Raw genomic sequence first — 19,908 nt, 5'->3', positions numbered from 1 at the left:
ATGAAATCTGGCCTTAGTACTCTGCAAGATAAGGTTACCTCCATCGAAACTCATTGTTCACACATTGATAAGAGAGTTGAAAAGATTGAGCAATAGTTGGCCAGTTCTTCAAAAGGAAAATCTCCTATGAGTATCAGTTCTGCTACATCCAGTGAGGATGACTCTGGTAACCAAGAGGAAGGAGATCATGAAAGTGAACAAGAAGAAGGAACTAATGAAACTGATGACCAAGAGGAAGGATATGATGAGAGTGACTCTATGGAAGCTTCTGACTAATGTGTTCTTATCTATAAGATATATATCACTTTTATGTGCTCAAGTTTTATCAGATAGGTTATTTTTGGTATTTTAAAAACAAGTACTTTGACTTGCAGCATTTCTCTATTTTTGTATCTCTTTCTCCTTTTTGATTGATGTCCAAAGGGGGAGAAATGTTTAAGAGAGGTGTGTGCAAAAATATTATATATATGGTTTGTAAAACTGTAAATGGATGGATGAATCTTTCATGAAAATTATCTTTGTACTTATGTGTATTGTTTATTCATGGTTATATCATGCTTATTGATAGGGGGAGATCTTTGTACTTTTATGAGTGGTTTATTCATGGATTCATGGATTATCCTTTGGACTTATATACTTGAATTACATCATGATTATTGATAGGGGGAGTCATGAATATTAAAATCTTATTATTTTTGCTCTCGATTTGTCATCATAAAAAAGGGGGAGATTGTTGACCTAATAAGGCTTACAATTCTTATTTTGATGATAACAAATAAATGATATGCTTAATATGTTTTAAATAAAAATTTTTCAGGAAAACTCAAGTGCATAAGGAAGTTTATGGATTACAAAGAATCCTTGAAGAACACAAAGTAAAGCTTATGGATTATAAAGAGCATGAAGAACAAAGTTATACTGTAAAAAGCTTAAAGGAAAGATTGCAACAACAAAGATGATGGAAGAACAAGTTATGAAGACTAAAAGAATTATAGTTTTTTTTAATGTGAGTACTTCAAAGTTAATCTCAAGTATAAAGTCGTCTGAAGCTCATAGAAATTCAAAAATATGTTTTTATATATACTTTAAAAAATATATTTTTTAAAATCACTAAAAAGAAAGGGTTTAAGAAAAGAAAAACTTTTTGAAATAATGAAGGGCCAGGCGACTGCCATGATGAGGCAGACGACTGCCACATTAAGAAAATGATTTTTCAAAAAGTCAGTAGCTAGACAGGCGACTGCCTAACCTGCTAGGCACCTGTGTGAACAAGTCAAGCAACTGCCTTGGTTCTGGCAGGCGACTGCCAGCATTCGGTGTTGAGAGACTGCTATGTGATAGGTGACTGCCACTCGAACGTTGGCATTAAATCTCTCAATGGGAAGATTTTTTAAACCACGTTTTTGAACATATTTATTTCAAAATATTTGGAAATGATTTTTAGGAATATTAGGGAATAAATGGATGGTTTCTAAAATATCTATAAATAGTCAAAATCTTCAAAAGTTTGAAACAAGAAAATTGATTATTATTATTGAAGCAGTATTCAAAGGTTTTTGAAATCAAGCAACCTTCAAAGTTTTCAGATCCAGCAACCTTCAAAGTTTTCAGATCCAAGCAACCTTCAAAGTTTTAGAGCAAGCAACTTTCAAAATTTTTTAGATCAAGCAAAGTTTTCAAAGGTTTCTAGATCAACCGATCTTCAAGTTTTCAAAATTCTCAAAGGATCTAAAACTTTCTTAAGTTTAAAATTCTGATCTAATATTGATTCATACTTTGAAGCAAAGCTTTCAAAAATCAAAATCTTTCATTTTCTTTGAAAAATCATTTGGTAATTCATACTAAGCATTGAGTTTCAAATTTCTTATATTTGAATTACCTTGAAGTATAAGTGTGTTGATCATTGTACTAATTTACTCTATTGTGAGAGTTCTCTTTTGTACACAAATTTCTTTATCATCATTCTTAAACGATTCAGGGTTGTTGAATCGTTGGACCAAACAAGGGGTTATTGTTTGGAGAGGCGGACTCTAGCCTAATAGAAGGAGTGGTTGTAAATAGGTATTGTTCCAGTAGGTAAAGGAACTGATATAGTGGAGTCCTTTGGTGTTTTGCCAAAGGTGAGGACATAGGCTGTGTTGAAGCGAACCTCGTAAAAATTCTTGTCTCTTTCTCTCTTCTTTACTTTATATTCTTTACTTGCTATAATTGTATGATTTAAAAGTGCAGGTTGCAGGTTCTTAAGTGAGAAGGAAACAAAGGTACTTGATATTTAGAAAGTACGTTTTGATTAATCGTTTTCGGAAACCCAAAGAGGGAGTACGTTGGTTAATCTACGGAAATTTTAATCAAGTAGAGTGCATACCTTTACAGGGAAATCAACAAAAGCTTTAATATTTTTGATTGAGTGATTTAATTATATTGGTTTCATTGATTGACTTGTGAATTTAAATTTCAGTATTTCTTAAGTGTGGTTATCGTTCATATATATCTTATTTTCCAGGCAATTAAAATTAAAAGCTTAAAAATTATTAAAATATAAAAAAATCAAATTCACCCACGCTCTTAGGAAGCTATTCCTCATTTCAAGTATGTAACCAATCAATTTATTAATGAGCTTCGGTATTAATCAACCAACGTACTCCCTTGCGGTTTCCTTTTGATCAATCAACGCACTCTCTTATGGTTTCCGAAATTCCCAAAGGCAAATTTATTTTCAGCAAATTTAGTACACAACCACGCTGTTTATATAAATAGAAAATTAAAGAGAATAGGGAAGAGAGTGACACCGAGATTTTTAGTTCGACTATACCCGCTTATGTTCTTGCCTTAGGTACATCACCCAAGGATCACACTATACAACTCCTTTAACCGGGCGGAGCAAACTGTTTACACTCCTTCAAGTAGGATAGAGCCCTCGTCTCCAAGCGATACCCCACGCTTGGTACAATGATTCAACAACTTGACCCGTAAAAAACAACAAGAAGAAGAACAATTCTTGTGCACAAAGACACTCTCAAAACAGAGCTGATTAGTACAAGATTAAGCATAACTAATATCCTTCAATTTAAATATTAATGAAGAATGAATTTGAAGCTCAAGAAATTATTCACTAGGTTCTTCTTTAGATTAAAAGATCTCAATAAGAGCACAAGAACCATGTAATTGTATCAACAGAAATTCAGTAATACTTCAGCAAGAATATGTAATTAAGTGAGCTTTTGAAGAGTATGAGAATTATAGACTTTGATTGCTGATTGTAAGTTGTTATGTTTGATTTTTGGTTTTAATCATGTATTTATAGATAGAAAAAGTAGTATTTTGTATTCCTCAAGTTGCTTGAAGTGTTTCTCAAGTTTTTACAAAGATTGGGGTCCAAGAAATCTAATTTGGAAACCTTTATTCACTCTTAAAAAATAGCCATTACAAAGTTCAGTCGACTGGACTCATCAGGGCCAGTCGCCTAGACTTCAAGTTTTAGCAAAATATCAAAGTCAAGATAGGGTCATTCACCTGAATTAGTTGACTGGATTTGGGGTTAGTCGCTTAGGTCAATTGACTGGACCTATTTTGTCTTCTCAAAATTAATTCAGCATAAATGTCAATCGCCTGACCTAAATGGGTTAGTCGCCTGGACAGTTAGAAATTCATGTTTATATGTTTGTTTCCAAAAACTTTTGCCAAATTGTTTTGAGACTTTTGAAAATATTTTTCAGGATTTTCAAAATTTGGTCTCTAAGTCAATAATTAATCCTAATGAGTTTCAAAGCATATATATTGACTTTTAATTGAAATACTTACATAAGACTTTTTTAAGACTTAAAAAATTTTCTAAACATGAAGTCTTCTAGTATGTCTTTCTTTGAGTCCATCTTGACTTGAGCTTCAATATTCTTTAAGATTTTATAAGATTTGTCTTTCTTTGATCTTTTGAGCTTTAGCTTTTTTTTTTTTTTTTTTTTTATCACATGTCTTTAGAATGTAGGTTTTCATAACACTTGTGATCACTTGATCTTGAACTCTAGTACTTGATTCCTGAAACATCATCACTTTAACCAAAACATGTTATATTCCCTTGGTTTGTTATCATCAAAATAAGATTCGTAAGACTTGTTAGGTCAACATAATTTTCTCAGATAAGTACCTCAAAGATTTAGACCCTATTAGCTATTTCTCCACAAAATATTTTTCAAAGAAAAAGCAAGAGAACCTAGGGTTTTGCTTGCACAAGGAAATTTATATGGTCTTTGATTTCAACAATGAAATATGCAATAATCCCAAAAACTTTCTTCTAACAATGATATTAAAAAATGTTGTTAAAGAAAGCTAGGGTTAAATGCTCACAAAGATTTTGCAATGAAAAATGTGAGCTATTGAAGTCTTGCAATAAATGTGCAAGATTCACAAGCCATGCAAAGTTTACTCCCAAAGATATTTATCAAATAAAAATATGAGAGAAACTAAAGTCTTACTCTCAAGAATGATTTTGAAAGATGTACGCAAAGTAAGAGTAAAGATGATTTTTGATATATAAAAAATATATATGCCCAAATCTATACTCTTGAAAAAATTTCAATATGATAAGTATATGAGAGTATATGAGAATAAAAACTCAAAAATAATTTGAGAGAGTTTATTATCTAAGCATGGGTTTTGAAAATGAATAATGAGGGACTATTTACAGAATTCTAAGAAAATCTAACTGTTAGGGACACGAAAGGTATTTTTAAAATTGTTTAATTAAATTTTAAACATGATTAGTGCAGTAAATATTTGAGAACCCGAGAGGCTCGGTCCACCGTATTAAAGGGTTAGTCGGTTGAGCCAAAGCGATATTCCAAACCTTCGTAGGTTCGGTCGTTGGCCTTAAGGTGGGTCCGCCGGTTCATAAGGCTCGGTCGGCTGAGGGTATTTTTGAACTGAAAGTTTGGTCGGCTGAGACAGGTAGAAAAAGTCAAGTTTGAAGGTCGGTCAACCGTGGAAGATATGATCAATTTAGGTCGGTCGCCCAAGGCTTGGTCAACTATTTGACTTCTGGCCTTAAGTGTGGTCGGTTGACCGAGGTGATTTGAATTGTGCAGGGTTGGTCGACCGAGGCTTTTAATTATGCCAAAAAATCCAAAGTCGGTCGACCTATAAGCCCTGTTTTGACCTTAAATTATTTTAAAAATCTTTGTAAGATATTATCTATTTAGAAAAAGGTCTTTCATGAAGGTGTAGGTTCCCTAGGGTTTGTCTATGTTTATTTTGAGCTTTTATCCACATCATGTATGACATGCAATTATTACAAACCAAAACCAAAAATGCAATTTACAAATGAAAACAAATATGTCTTCTTCTTTTGTTCTAGTGCATGGAATACACCAGATGATGTGTTCTTCGAGTTCTTTAGGCTTCCATTTCTTTTGTACCTCGTGTGTGTACTATATTGTAAAACTGTTCACAAACTAGATGCACACATAAGATCCTTGTGCTTTGTCAGCATCAAAACAAGGATCATACTCAAAAAGTCAACATATTTTTTTACCATTCTCGTGATTAATTTTATACCTCGGTTTACCATATTCTGGACACTTGTTTTTATTTTCGAATTCACTATAAAAAAGTGTGCAATCATACCTATATGCATGTATTGGAGTGTAACTGAGACCCAAATCATGAATGTATGTCTTCGCCTCATAAAAAGACTTTGGAAGTGTTTCACCATCACGCAATGCCGCCTTAATTAGCCTGAAATTCATGTTGAATGCAGTCTGAGTTTGACGATACATTGTCCTTGAATGAAGCAACTTTATCAGGAACTCCAATTTTGAGAACTTTCTACAGTTTGGATAAAGTGGCACCCGTGCATCCCTCACAAGATTAGAAAATGGTTTATTGAGTTGATTTAACTTACTAGGATCGTAAGGTGTGCTACCGACTGAACTAGATTCAAGACTAGTATGCAACACATTGTCATCCTCCGTGTCCACTACATTCCCCCTTTGCAAGTCACCTAACATTTCGATTATCCCATCCGAATGTGTATCACCACCTCCTATATTGACCCTCTCATCTTCATCTTCATCATCATCACTTAGAATTTTGTAATCTTCATCATGAAACACACACCTTGTGTAGCTATTGTACATTCCATAGTCTAATAAATGTTTTCCAACCAAATCAATATGTCGAAATGTTATCTTTTGACATTTCTTGTAAGGACACCTTCTTTTACTAGATTTGTCAACACGAGGATATGCAAACTCTATGAAATCATATACTCCTTTGACGTATTATTGTAGAAACCTACCCCAAGCCTTCATCCAACTCTTATCCTCATTAATTAGTATATAACATGTTCAAGTAAATGATATTGATTATATTCTCATAATGTTTATAAGGCATGTATCGTGAATCCTAAAATCAACCACCTTTTGTCTAAAGGATATAGATCCTATCCCATTCAGGAATGATGCATTTACATTATAATTAATAGCTCAAATTCCTTGATCATACTTATTCTAAATTTCGCGACATCTCCTTATGGTTCTCCAAGTACACGAGATGGGGGAAGTGAACATGTTACTAGTTTTTCATCACTAACAAATTGTCACGACTCCCCACTATGCACCCAGTGAACATAAGCAGAGATGCTCTTGAAATATGTAATGAGAATTAACAAAGCGTGAACGATGACAACAATGTAATAAGTACAAATTCCTAAACTATCCATACATTGGGCAATTCAAGAATAGTTCAAATACAAACATCACTAATCGTAAATAAAACAAATAATTAACATATTACATTGATTATTAATATATATAGTATAACTAATAATCAATTGAATATTAATTGATTTGTCTCACATTTATGATAAGACATGAATGTATAGTAGCGATTTTTGAATGGGTCTAAGTTTCAATGAACACATGCATATAATGAATGGAACAAAATATGATTTTTTGAGCTCTATCCAATAGAAGATACCACCTCATAGCTGCCCCAGTTAGACTTTTTAGAAGAAGTGGATAATTAGTTTATCATCATGAGAATAAGTGATCACTTTTCAACATTACATCCAAATGAGTAATTGGATGCTTTGATCAGAACATACAGTTTAATTTTTTCATTCTATTTTATTATTTAGAGTTGGTAATGCTCTAATTGCTGGCAATGGCAAAGTCGCAAAAGCACATATTTTTTTACTACAACCTCCAACCAAAGCAGCAATTGTATGCCTTTAGCATAGATAGACCGAAACTTTGCACTTGTCCAGTATTTTTTCTTACTTGACTTTACCAATTCTATGACTATATAGAATGCAGTGACCAGATGCTTTTTTTTTTTTTTTTTTTCTTTCTTTCTTTGAAGTGTCTTGACCAATATAGAAAATCTTTAAAATTTAGTAACTAAAGCACATGTAACTTAGAATTATGATAATGACTTTAGGAAGAGGAAGGATAGGGAGTGAATGTATTAGGAGGAGAGACAATGTTAGGGAGCAACAAAAGAGGCTACTAGACCTTATATTTTGCATGTGAAATGGAATAAGGTATGAAGTAGGAATGGAATAGTTATTGTGCAAGGATATACTAAATTACAAGAAGTGGTGATATTTTAACGCAAATGTCTATGCAAAAATTGATATTTTTCAAACCAAATGGAATAGCATAGGGATAAACATTTTCTTGGCAAGATTGATGAAGTTATACTATCTTTTGTTTGGTTATTTGTCATAGAATGACATTGATTTTTTTATAAACTATTATATCCCCTATTCAATAGTTATTCCAACTCTTAAACCAAACTTAACCTTAAATCTTTCCCTTAGGCCTTTACACTTCTTCTTTATGAGCATGGGAATCCTAATCCCAATTAACCAACGTTTCTAAAGCAAACTTGAAACTACATCTTGACAAGGATTATTCTCATTCTGATCAACGTAGGATACTGCATATGGAGGATCCACATTCCATATGAATAACATATTGGATTGGGTCCAATAACCCAGTCCTATTTCCTTATACTTTATGATTGCAAGATATTATCACTGAAAGTTTTGATGGTACGATTTGAGGAAATCCTTTCTCTTGCAGAACTTTAAATGCATGTTAACTATTTCAAACATTAATGGAACAATCTATTTTTGTTGCACTTGCTAAAAGCAAACTCAAATTTTTATATTGATTCTAAGAAAATAGGTTGATCTTGCTATTTAAATGAAACAAGATAAAATAAAATGAGTTTTACTAGGACTAGAATTGAAGGTAACAAGAAGCATTTGACTACTTGGAAGCACAAGATGAAAGTCCATTTTTGGGATTTTTCTTAGGCTAAAAGCTTATTGAAAAAGATGATTTGCATGAATGTATAACTTTATTGACTATTATAATTACTTTAGGAATTTGACCTCAATGACTCTTCTCTTTTGGTGGCAGGTGGTGGCTTCTGCGGAGGGGAGTCGCAGGCGGTGGGTTGTAGCGAAGGGGAGTCGATTGACGGATGGTGGCCTATGGCGGAGGGGAGTCATGCGATTGTGGCTTAGGGGTGAGCATAATTCAATGAAAACAGAATTAATCGGAGAAATTAGTCGGTTCGATTCGGGTAAAAATCCCGGTTCGGTCGGTTCGGTTATAATTCTACAAAATTCCGGTTAATCGGTTTCGGTTCGGTTAAGGGTAAAAAAAATTTCAGTTAACCGAATTACTAATTAATTAGATTTTAAATATAATTTATGACTATAATTTTTGCTTATGCAAGTGCATTAAGGAGTTTAATTAAGCTTGCTTATACTCGATATTATTATTATTATTATTATTATTATTATTATTTTTTTTTTTTTGTTGTTGTTTTTCTTGTTTTGGATTCTTTGTTCTATGGTAAAATATTATTTTCATTAATAAAATTAATAAATAAGGTATTTAATTAAGCTAGATTTTTTTTTTAAATTTATAATTGTATTCTGTTTCTAACAATTAATTTTAAATGATTTCGGTTAAAATCGGTTAACCAAATTACCTGAATAGGCAATTCGATCGGGGTCGGTTCGGTGTCCTTCATCAATTCGTCGATTCGGTTAATGGTATTATTTAACTGAATTTTTTGGTTAATTCGGTTAATTACCCGAATTTAACCAAACTGACTGTTTGCTCACCCCTACTGTGGCTTGCGGTGGAGGGGGGTTCTGGATTTTGAGGGAGGGGTTGGGGATTCTGTTGACTTTATAGGTCACGCCTAGTTTTGATAATGATAAATACTTTTTATATTTAATTGGTGTTTGAGGTTATGTGCAAGAACTCATATTGACAAATCATAATGCATAAAGAGAAATTGAAGCGAAAGACCCAATATGTGTTGTATTGTATTTCATTTTTATTCAAAGGGTCTATAATAGTAAATAGGTTCTTTGATTGTAATAATTGTATGCATCACCTGCATGATGTATTGTGTAAGCTCAAAATGAAAATAACCTTAGAAAGACCTTAAGGATTATCCTTCGGTCGACCGACGGTGGATTTTTTTGGTGTCTTCAAAAGGACGTAGAAAAGACCCTAAGATACTCACCTTTGCACTTGTATGTTTTAGGCACTTTAATAGGGTGATTGTGTATTGAAACAGGACCAAAATGTACAAGTTATGTACTTTTGGTTGACCGACCTATACAGGTCATTTTGCCCCCGGTCGACCGAATCCGTTCTGGGTCAACCAATTGACCACATTCTGGTCGATCGAGCATCTGAAGCACAATTGACCTCGGTCGAACGAAACCCCTTGAAGTCAACACTTTGACTTCCTAGTTGACCAAGAGGATTTTGAACTACACTAACCTGGTTAACTGAGTTCCCATGTGTGGGAACCCAACAGTCTAGTCGATCGAGAACTCAGTTCATTTTCACCCTGATCGACCGAACCGCGTTGTTTGGAAAAATCGCCCTTCTCGATCGACCAATCATGAAGTTAAAAATTGTCCTGGTCAACCGAGTCATATGAACTTCGGTTGACCGAAAGTCTTCTGGTCGACCGGGTCTCTTGGGTTGCCCAGAATTTTTAATCGTGGTTAATTTTTTAAAACAAGGTTAAAATAATAAAAACATTATTAATCTTTTCTAATAATCTCAATCTTGTCCCCAACAGTCACAATTCATGGGGTGTCTATAAATACCCCTTCATTTGGGAAAATTAGCAAGAGATTAGGCATATCAATTAGGAAATATACTCTGAAATTCCCAAATTTATAATACTCATTTTTGAGCCTCCAACACTTATTCTTACCAGATCTTACCACTCAAATATCTTCTATAAGTGTGATTTAAATGTTGTTGTTCTATAAGACTTGCTCTCCTTGTTTGTTTGATTGAAACGATTTTAACCAGAGTTAAACCTAAGTTCTCTTAGGGGGCTTTGTTCATAAGCTTATCCTATGAAGACTAGCCTCAGCTTCTGAGTATTGCTTTTGTGTTGCAATATCTTAGGAAGCTTGTATTTGGTTTTTGGGTTGCAAAAGGTTTTCAAAACTTACTCAAATATATTGTGTGATTTATATTTGATATACTTGTGAGAAGATATTTGTGTTTGTGATATTAATCTTTGTGCAATAGTTATTCACTCACATATTATTTGCTGAATACAAAGATTACACATCTTTTGCAAACCAAGCATATACATTATAGAATATTCACATGATTGAGATATCCTGTTGATTGATATCCTTGAGGCTTGCTTGACATCTTTGTGTGAACATGATTGATTGAATATCTTGAGAAACAAAGATTGTTTGTTGACACTCTCACGCACTCATTACACTAATAGCAAATATTTTGAGAGTTGAAATATTAGACCACACTGAGCTTACTTATTAAATCATCTTGTGGTGTTTGTGACTGAGCGCATTTGGATATATATCTGCTTTACAAGAAAGCATAATTACTGTACCGATATTATTTGATTGCAAATACTATTGTATTTCAAGGCACGGGTCTGAAGAGGGAGACTAGCTCTTTGAAATAGTTCCGGATTAGCTTAGACCTGGTTAGGAAAGCTAGGTGCGTCATCCTTGTAACATCCTCAAAATTCTGACCATTTTTTTAACAGATTACTCCAATATTTGAATATAAATGGGCACCCCTAAGCAGCGGAAAACATAAATCACATAACCACATATATATACACATAATACCAGAATTCAGTATTTGCAGCCATAGCTACATAATACATCTCTCTTTCCAATTTCAACTACCCCAAAAATACAAAACCCTACACAAAAACTTACCCTATAACTAGGGTGACCAAGTAATCTCTATCTGCGAGCCTGATCTACTCGCCTAGTTGGCTTACGTGAAAAATGTTAAAGTAATGGGGTGAGACGACGCTCAGTAAGTGGAAATATTCTATTACAAGTGTGTGGCGACCGAGTTGTAAAACTATAACATTAATATATATATAAAACTGCATGATCTGACAATTTTGTAAAACATATGTATAGTAGCTTAAAACATTTATATCATCTGAACTTTCTATCATTCATGCTACTATATCATACTATATACAACAAAAGCTGTAAAAATGTATACATATAAATAACTGTGCTCTTTCCCTGGGACTCTATATGTCATGATTTGACCCCTCATGACAGGATTGTACGGCTCGTAGGCGGGACTTAACCTGGTCGGCCCTCTAGGTAAGTCATCATACTCTACACTACCTCAGCCTGACCAAACTACATCCACTCCTAAGCTCGGGACGGGCTGCTACGTCATCTAACCGGCCCCCCTCAACCTAGCGTTCCGGGGAGCTACATCCTCTCCGAGTATAGTAGATGGTACCCACACACTATCTGAGATATGTGGTTGCACTCTATCTGTATTTAGCAACGGTACCGTACTCTGTAAACTATATTTTTTTGTAATATTTCCACAGGGATCTGATACTATATAAGTAAATATATATATATATATATATATATATATATATATATATATATACCTTTGCTGTTTTCATCATGTTTCCAAAATAACCATAACGCTATAATACTATACTATAAATACTGTAATATCTGAGTAACTGTAGCATCTTGATGCTATAACTGTATAATTTGTTTTTATAAATTATCTGTATAATCTTTCTGTATAAACTGTGCGTTATGACATTTAGGAAAACATAACATTCCGTAAAAACTATAATATATTGAACCGAATAAAATCTATATAAATATGTCTGTTAAAATATCTGTGAATATCTGTATATATATATATATATATATATATACCATATAACATGATATGCTGAAACACTATATAAATTCTAGATCAGGTAAATATCTACTCAGGCCACACAAACATTAAAACTCTTATTCTGTAAAAACTGTATAATAAACTGGTTTATATATGTGTCTATGAAATCTCTATTAACATTCTTAAAACTCCTAGCATAGCATATTTCCCTTACCTTTTGAAAAGCCCCTACGAAATTTTGACCCTATACCCGTAGGGTTCCTAGTTCAATATTTTGAAAATAATATCCCCCAGAACAAAACATCAGTATTTTCTTACCCACAACATTTCTTATAACTATGAGAAAGACATAATATGAATAAAATGCCTTACCCTGAATTTGAGATTATTTTCAAACCAACTTCCCCCATGATCAACTCCGGTAGACTTGCAGAGAACTTCGCCAGGAGCGTCGTGGTGGCCTCAGATCTTCAATCCGATAAGAAACATAGCCGAAATCGAAGAGAGAAGGGGAGAGGGGTGTAGAGAGAGAAAAAGGGGCGTGTTTTGTGCCAAATAATGCTGAAAAATCTGAGTTTTCAATATTTATAGGGTCAAATTCATCGACGAGACACGTCACCTCTCGACGAGTCCTTAAGTAATTTCATCGACGAACTTCCTTTTTCGTTGATGAATTTCAGACTGCCCAAAAACCTCTCTCGGTATCTTCTTGTTGACGAGGTCCTCTTATGCACTCGTCGACGAATTCCCTGTGTTCGTCGACGAGGCCCTATGTAAGAATTTCAGGTTATTATATCCAAAGTGCAATGTCGTCGATGAATGCAAAGCTTTCATCGACGAAGCCTACTATCTCCTTCTGTTTCGGTTTCCATTTCCCTCCCTCTTCATTATTTAAAAACCATTATTTTTTTTTCGAGTCGTTACATTCTCCCCTCCTTACAAAATTTTGTCCTCGAAATTTGCTATCTGTTTCTCCATCTATCATCTCATAAAGGCAAATGGTCTACTTATTTTATTACCTACCCTCACTTATGGGGGAGGAATACCGTGGTTACATTATATTTTCTTGGAGATTACACATATATAAACTAAAAACTATCTATTAACTAAAATCAATACATGTACCTGCAAAAGAAACACCATCTAACTATCGTACTTTACCTGATTACCTCTATACCTCTTGGAACATCTACGGGTATTTCTGTTTGATTTACTCTTCAAGCTACCAAGAAGCTTCCTCTAGGGCGTGATTCCTCCACAAAACTTTAACTAACTGTATTTCTTTAGTGCGTAGAGTCTGAATTTTTCTGTCCAAAATCTGTACTGGTACTTCTTTATATGCCTATGAATCCTTAAGGTCTATCTCTGCATAGCTAATGATGTGGGATGGGTCTGGGATGTATTTCCTTAACATAACAACATGAAACACGTCATGAATTCGAGCCAAAGCTGGTGGAAAAACTAGCCTATAGGCAACTGACCCTATTCTCTCCAGTATCTCAAAAGGGCCAATATACCTAGGGCTTAACTTGCCCTTCTTTACAAACCTCATAGCTCCTTTCAGAGGAGTTATCTTAAAAAATACTCGATCTCCCACATCAAATTCTAACTTTTGGTGGCGAGTATCTACGTAGCTTTTCTGCCGACTCTGTGCTGTATTGATTCTTTCTTTAATTAGTTGGACCTTGTCATAAGCTTATTGTACTATCTCCAGACACAAAACTTGCCTTTCACCTACCTTATCCCAGAAGAGAGGAGAACGACATCTCCTACCATACAATGCCTCGTAGGGTGCCATGCCGATGCTAGCCTGATAGCTATTATTGTAAGCAAACTCAATCAACAACATAAATTGAATCCAACTACCTCCAAAATCAAGCACACAAGCACGAAGCATATCTTCGAATGTCAGAATCGTCCTCTCAGTCTGTCCATCTATCTGGGGATGGAAAGCAGTGCTAAAAACTAACTGTGTACCCACAGCCTCCTGAAAACTTTTCCAGAATTGTGAAGTAAACCGAGGATCTCGGTCTGAGACTATGGATACTGGTACTCCATGAACATGAACTATCTCCTGAACATATATCTCTGCCAGTCTATCCATGGAATAGCTGATTTTAATAGGGATGAAATGGGTGGTCTTCGTCAGTATTCCACCCCTGATGCACTGACGGTAATCCCGTAATGAAATCCATCGAAACGTGATCCCATTTCCGCTCAGGAATAAACAATGGTTGTAACTGTCTTGCTGGTCTTTGGTGCTCAAATTTAACCTATTGGCACGTCAAGCTCTATTGTACAAATTCAGCTATCTCTTTCTTCATTCCACCCCACCAAAAGTACTCTCATAGATCCCGATACATTTTAGTGCTACCTGGACGTACGGTGTATAGGGATTTGTGAGCCTCCTCCAGTATAGTTCTTCTGATCTCAGTATCCACAGGAACAGATAGCCTAGTATAGAATCGCAGGGCTCCATCATCTGATATGCTAAACTTCTCTCCCTAACCATCCCGCACTTTAGCCATCACCTCTATCAACTCCGCATCATCACCCTGAGCTGCTTTAATCCTCTCGTATAATGTAGGTTGAACCACTAGACTAATAATGACTACCTGAGGATTCTCCTCCATTAGCTCTAAACTGAGCCTCTCCAAATCCATTATAATTGAATGCGGAATCTCCATGACTGCTAGCACTAGACCCACTGATTTTCTGCTCAGAGCATCAGCTACCTCATTCGCTTTCCCCGGGCGGTCACTAATGGTGCATTCGTAATCTTTAATGAGTTCTAACCACCTTCTTTGTCTTATATTTAGCTCTTTCTGAGTGAAGAAATATTTTATACTCCTATAATCCGTGAAAATATCGCACTTCCCTCCATATAAATAATGCCTCTAGATCTTGAGAGCACATATCACTGAAGCTAATTCCAAATCATGCACGGGATAATTCTTCTTATATTCTTTAAGCTGTCTAGATGCATAAGCAATAACCCTTTCGTGTTGCATCAACACGCACCCAAGACCCTTCAAAGAGGCATCATTATATATTACGAAATCGTTCTCCCTTGATGGAATAGCCAGAATTGGTGTTGAAACTAACCGCTGTTTTAATTCTTGAAAACTCTGTTTACAGTTGTTGGTCCAATAAAACTTCACTGTTTTCCTTGTAAGTTGGGTCAATGGACCCGATAGTTTGGAGAAGCCATCTACGAAGCGCTGGTAATAGCCTGCTAATCCCAGAAAGCTCTCAATCTCCTGTACACTACATGGCTTTTCCCAATTCATCACTACCTCTATTTTACTCAGATAAACTAATACACATGCTTCTGAGATCACATGGCCGAGAAAAGTAACTTATCATAGCCAGAACTCACATTTCTTTAATTTGGCATACAATTTCCTTTCTCTTAGTATCTGCAATGCCAACCTCAAATGATGCTTGTGCTCTTCAAAACTCCTTGAATAGACTAGTATATCATCAATGAACACAACCACAAATTGATCTAAATATTTATGGAACCCTGATTCATCAAATCTATAAATACTGCTGGTGCATTAGTCAACTTAAATGACATCACTAAGAATTCGTAATGCCCATACCTGGTACGAAATGTGGTCTTTGAAATATCCTCTACTCTAACTTTCACTTGATGGTAACTCAATCGCAGGTCAATTTTAGAGTAAACTTGGGTCCCCTGAAACTGATCAAATAAATCATCAATCCTAGGAAGAGGATATTTATTCTTGATTGTTAGTTTATTGATCTCCCTATAATCAATACACAGTTTCATGGTCCCATTTTTCTTTTTCATGAACAGAACTGGCGCACCCCAAGGCAACACACTGGGCCTAATGAAACGTTTATCCAACAATTCCTGTATATGTTCTTTCAATTCTTTTAACTCTACTGGGGCCATACGGTATGGTGCTTTCGATATTGGTATAGATCCTGACAACAAATCGATGGTAAACTCAATCTCACGATCAGGCAGCAAACCAGGCAGTTCTTTCTGAAAAACATCTCCGAATTCCCTCACTACTGGTATATTAGCTTGTCTCAATTGTTCTTTTGGCAATTCTTTTATGTATGCGACATACTCCTGGAAACCATCCTATAGCAGTCTTCTCACCTGAATAGTCGACACTAGCTGTGGTGAGGCACGTACACGTGAACCCACGAATTTGTATTCCTGCTCGTCCGGGGGTCTGAAAATAACTTCTTTCTGATGGCAATTTATACTGGCATAATGAGTAGCTAACCAGTCCATACCTAATATTACATCAAACCCCTGCATATCTAGAACTACTAGATCAGCTGATAATACCCTCTCTTGAATACTTACTGGAAAATTCCAAAGTATCCTCCTGCATCTCACCACAGACCCCATCGGCGTACCCACAGATAATTCTATATCTAATGGCTGTGTCTCTATTCCAACTATTTTTATCCCACTGATATAAAGGAATGGGTAACACCTGTATCAAACAAAACAATAAGTGTATATGGTAAAGCAGTAAGGATACCTGTAACCACGTTCCCAGTTGTCTCGGCGTCTCCCGACGTCAATGCATAAACTCTCACTGGCTCGATATTTCTTTGCTGACCTCGGCGGGGTGCCTAGTATCCTCCTCGAACTGGCTTAGGAGCCGGTACATAACCTGGTGTCATCTAACAGGATAGAGCCATATGACCCGGTCTCCCGCAGCGGTAGCAAATATTCTCCCCCAGCTGACATTCACCCGGGTGTCTCCGTTCACATCTGGTATAAATGGAAGAAGGCTGACCACCCTGAAATCCACCCTACTTTACCATCTGCCTCTGACCTCCGCCAGATCTACCTCCTTTCCAAGGGCCTCGGCTGGAACCCGCCTGAAAGCTCGAGGGTGCGGTTCTCTTCTTCTAACTCTATGTCTCAGTCTCTTTCAGCAGACTCTCCTTTACTATAATGGCCTTGTCAACCAACTCTGCAAAATCCTGGATCCTCAGTATCGCCACCTGCCTGTAAATATCTCACCTCAAATTTCTCTCGAACATTTTGGCCTTCTTTACTTCATCGGGGATGATATATGGGTAGAACGCGAGAGCTCAATGAATCTCACCGCGTACTACTGGATTGTCATCGACCCTTGGGACAGACTCAAGAACTCCTGAACTCGGGCCTCTCTGACTGAGGCAGGATAGTATCTATCGAAGAATATATCCCTGAAATAGGCCCAGGTCATCAGCACTGAAGTCATCGTCTGCTCCTCCAATAGTCTAGTGGTTGTCCGCCATCTCTCAACCTCCTTTACCAGTCTATACGTAGAGTACAGAACTCTCTGCTTGTCGGTGCAGTGAAGTACTGTCAGGATCTTCTCTACCTCCTGCACTTAGTTCTCAGCAACTGTAGGGTCAGTCGCTCTAGAGAAAGTTAGCGGATTCATCTTCATGAATTTCTTTATGGTGCATCCTTGAACTGGAGGTGGACCTCCTTGCTCTTTAGAGCTCCGTGCTATCTTAGCCATAACTTGATAAGCCACACTACGTAGCACAACATCTGAATTTGAACCTCCTACATCAGAAGGATCCACTCCATTATCACCACTGGTGTGAGCGCTACTGCCTCCTAGGTCCATCCTGCAAATATATAAAACACTGTTTTAGAATCCTATTTATCATAAAGACCTAACTTATTCCATTTAACTAAAACTGCAAATTCTCTATTAATCATCCCTCCTGATCTTAACCCCAAAATCCAATCCTGCAACCCAAACACATGACTTGTTGATAGTTTACTATGGTTTTCCTGAAATCGTCACTCCAAGAAAAACACGGAAACTACCACAAAATCCTGTATCCAGATCATAGAACAAAACCTCAAATCTTTTCCTATATTCTGAAATTATTTTCCACTACACTCTAGAGTCTACAGAACCTAGCAACTTAGGCTCTGATACCAAATTGTAACATCCTCAAAATTCACACCGTTTTTTTTAACTGATTACTCCAATATCTAAATATAATGGGCACCCCTAAGCAGCGAAAAACATAAATCACATAACCACACACACACACACACACACACACACACACATATATATATATATATATATATATACAATACCAGAATTCAGTATTTGCAACCATAGCTATATAATACATCTCTCTCTCTAGTGTCAACTACCCCAAAAACACAAAACCTTACACAAAAACTTAACCTATAACTAAGGTGACTAAGTAATCTCTATCCGCTAGCTTGATCTGCTTGCCTAGCTGGCTCACCTAAAAAATGTTAAAGTAATGGGGTGAGTTGACGCTCAGTAAGTGAAAATATGTCATTACAAGTGTATGGTGACCGAGTCGTAAAACTATAATCCCTAGGACTTTGTATGTCATGATTTGACCCCTCATGACAGGGTTGTGCGGCCCGTAGGCGGGACTTAACCTAGTCGGCCCTCCAGGTAAGTGATCGTACTTTACACTACCTCATCCTGGCCAAACTGCATCCACTCCTAAGCTCGAGATTGGCTACTATCTCGTCTAACCAACCCCCCTCAACCCAGCGTTCTGGGGAGCTGCATCCTCTTCGAGCATGGTTAGACGGTTCCCACACACTATCTAAGATATGTGGTTGCACTCTATCTGTATATAGCAATGGTACCATGCTCTGTAAATTGTATCTGTCTGTAATATTTCCACAGGGTTCTGATATTATACAAGTACATTTATATATATATACCTTTGTTGTTTTCATCATGCTTCCAAAATAACCATAACGCTATAATACTATGCTGTAAATACTGTAATATCTGAGTAACTATAGCATCTTGATGCTATAATTGTATCATCTGTCTTTATAAATTGTCTGTATAATCTGTCTGTATAAATTGTGCATTATGACATTTAGGAAAACATAGCATTCTGTAAAAACTATAATATACTGAACTGAATAAAATCTATATAAATCTGTCTGTTAAAATATCTATGAATATCTGTATATATATATATATATACCATATAATATGATATGCTGAAACAGTATATAAATTCTAGATTAGGTAAATATCTACTCAAGCCACACAAACATTAAAACTCTTATTCTGTAAAAACTGTATAATGAACTAGTATATATATGTGTCTATGAAATCTCTATTAACATTCTTAAAACTCCTAGCATAGCATATTTCCTTTATCTTCTGAAAAGCCCCTACGAAATTCTGACCCTATACCCATAGGGTTCCTAATTCAACATCCTGAAAACAATATCCACAAGAACAAAACATCAGTATTTTCTTACCTACAACATTTCTTATAACTATGAGAAAGACATAATATGAATAAAATGCCTTACCTTGAATTTGTGATGATTTTCAAACTGACTTTCCCCGCGATCAACTCCGGTAGACTTGTAGAGAACTTCGCCAGGAGTGTCGTGGTGGCCTTAGATCTTCAATTCGGTGAGAAATAGAGCCAGAATCGAAGAGAGAAGGGGAGAGGGGCGTAGAGAGAGAAAAAGGACCATGTTTTGCTCCAAATAATGTTGGAAAATCCGATTTTTCACTATTTATAAGGTGGTATTCGTCGATGAGACACGTTACCTCTCGACGAGTCCTTAAGTAATTTCGTCGACGAACTTCCTCTCTCGTCGACGAATTTCAGATTGCCCAAAAACCTCTCTCAGTATCTTCTCGTCGACGATGTCCTCGTG

At 36.0% G+C, this 19,908-nt stretch overlaps 1 protein-coding gene across 2 annotated transcripts in view; it reads left to right on the top strand.

Annotated features, from left to right (window-relative positions):
• The window catches only part of LOC131154593 (protein SPIRAL1-like 2), a 93,198-nt gene that overhangs the window by 68,754 nt on the left and 4,536 nt on the right, over window positions 1–19,908 (top strand). The window lies entirely within an intron of this gene.

Source organism: Malania oleifera, chromosome 4, assembly GCF_029873635.1.
Source record: "Malania oleifera isolate guangnan ecotype guangnan chromosome 4, ASM2987363v1, whole genome shotgun sequence".
Classification (NCBI taxonomy): domain Eukaryota; kingdom Viridiplantae; phylum Streptophyta; class Magnoliopsida; order Santalales; family Ximeniaceae; genus Malania; species Malania oleifera.
Note: the sequence above shows the minus strand (reverse complement) of the source record. Positions and strands in the feature narration are given on the sequence as shown.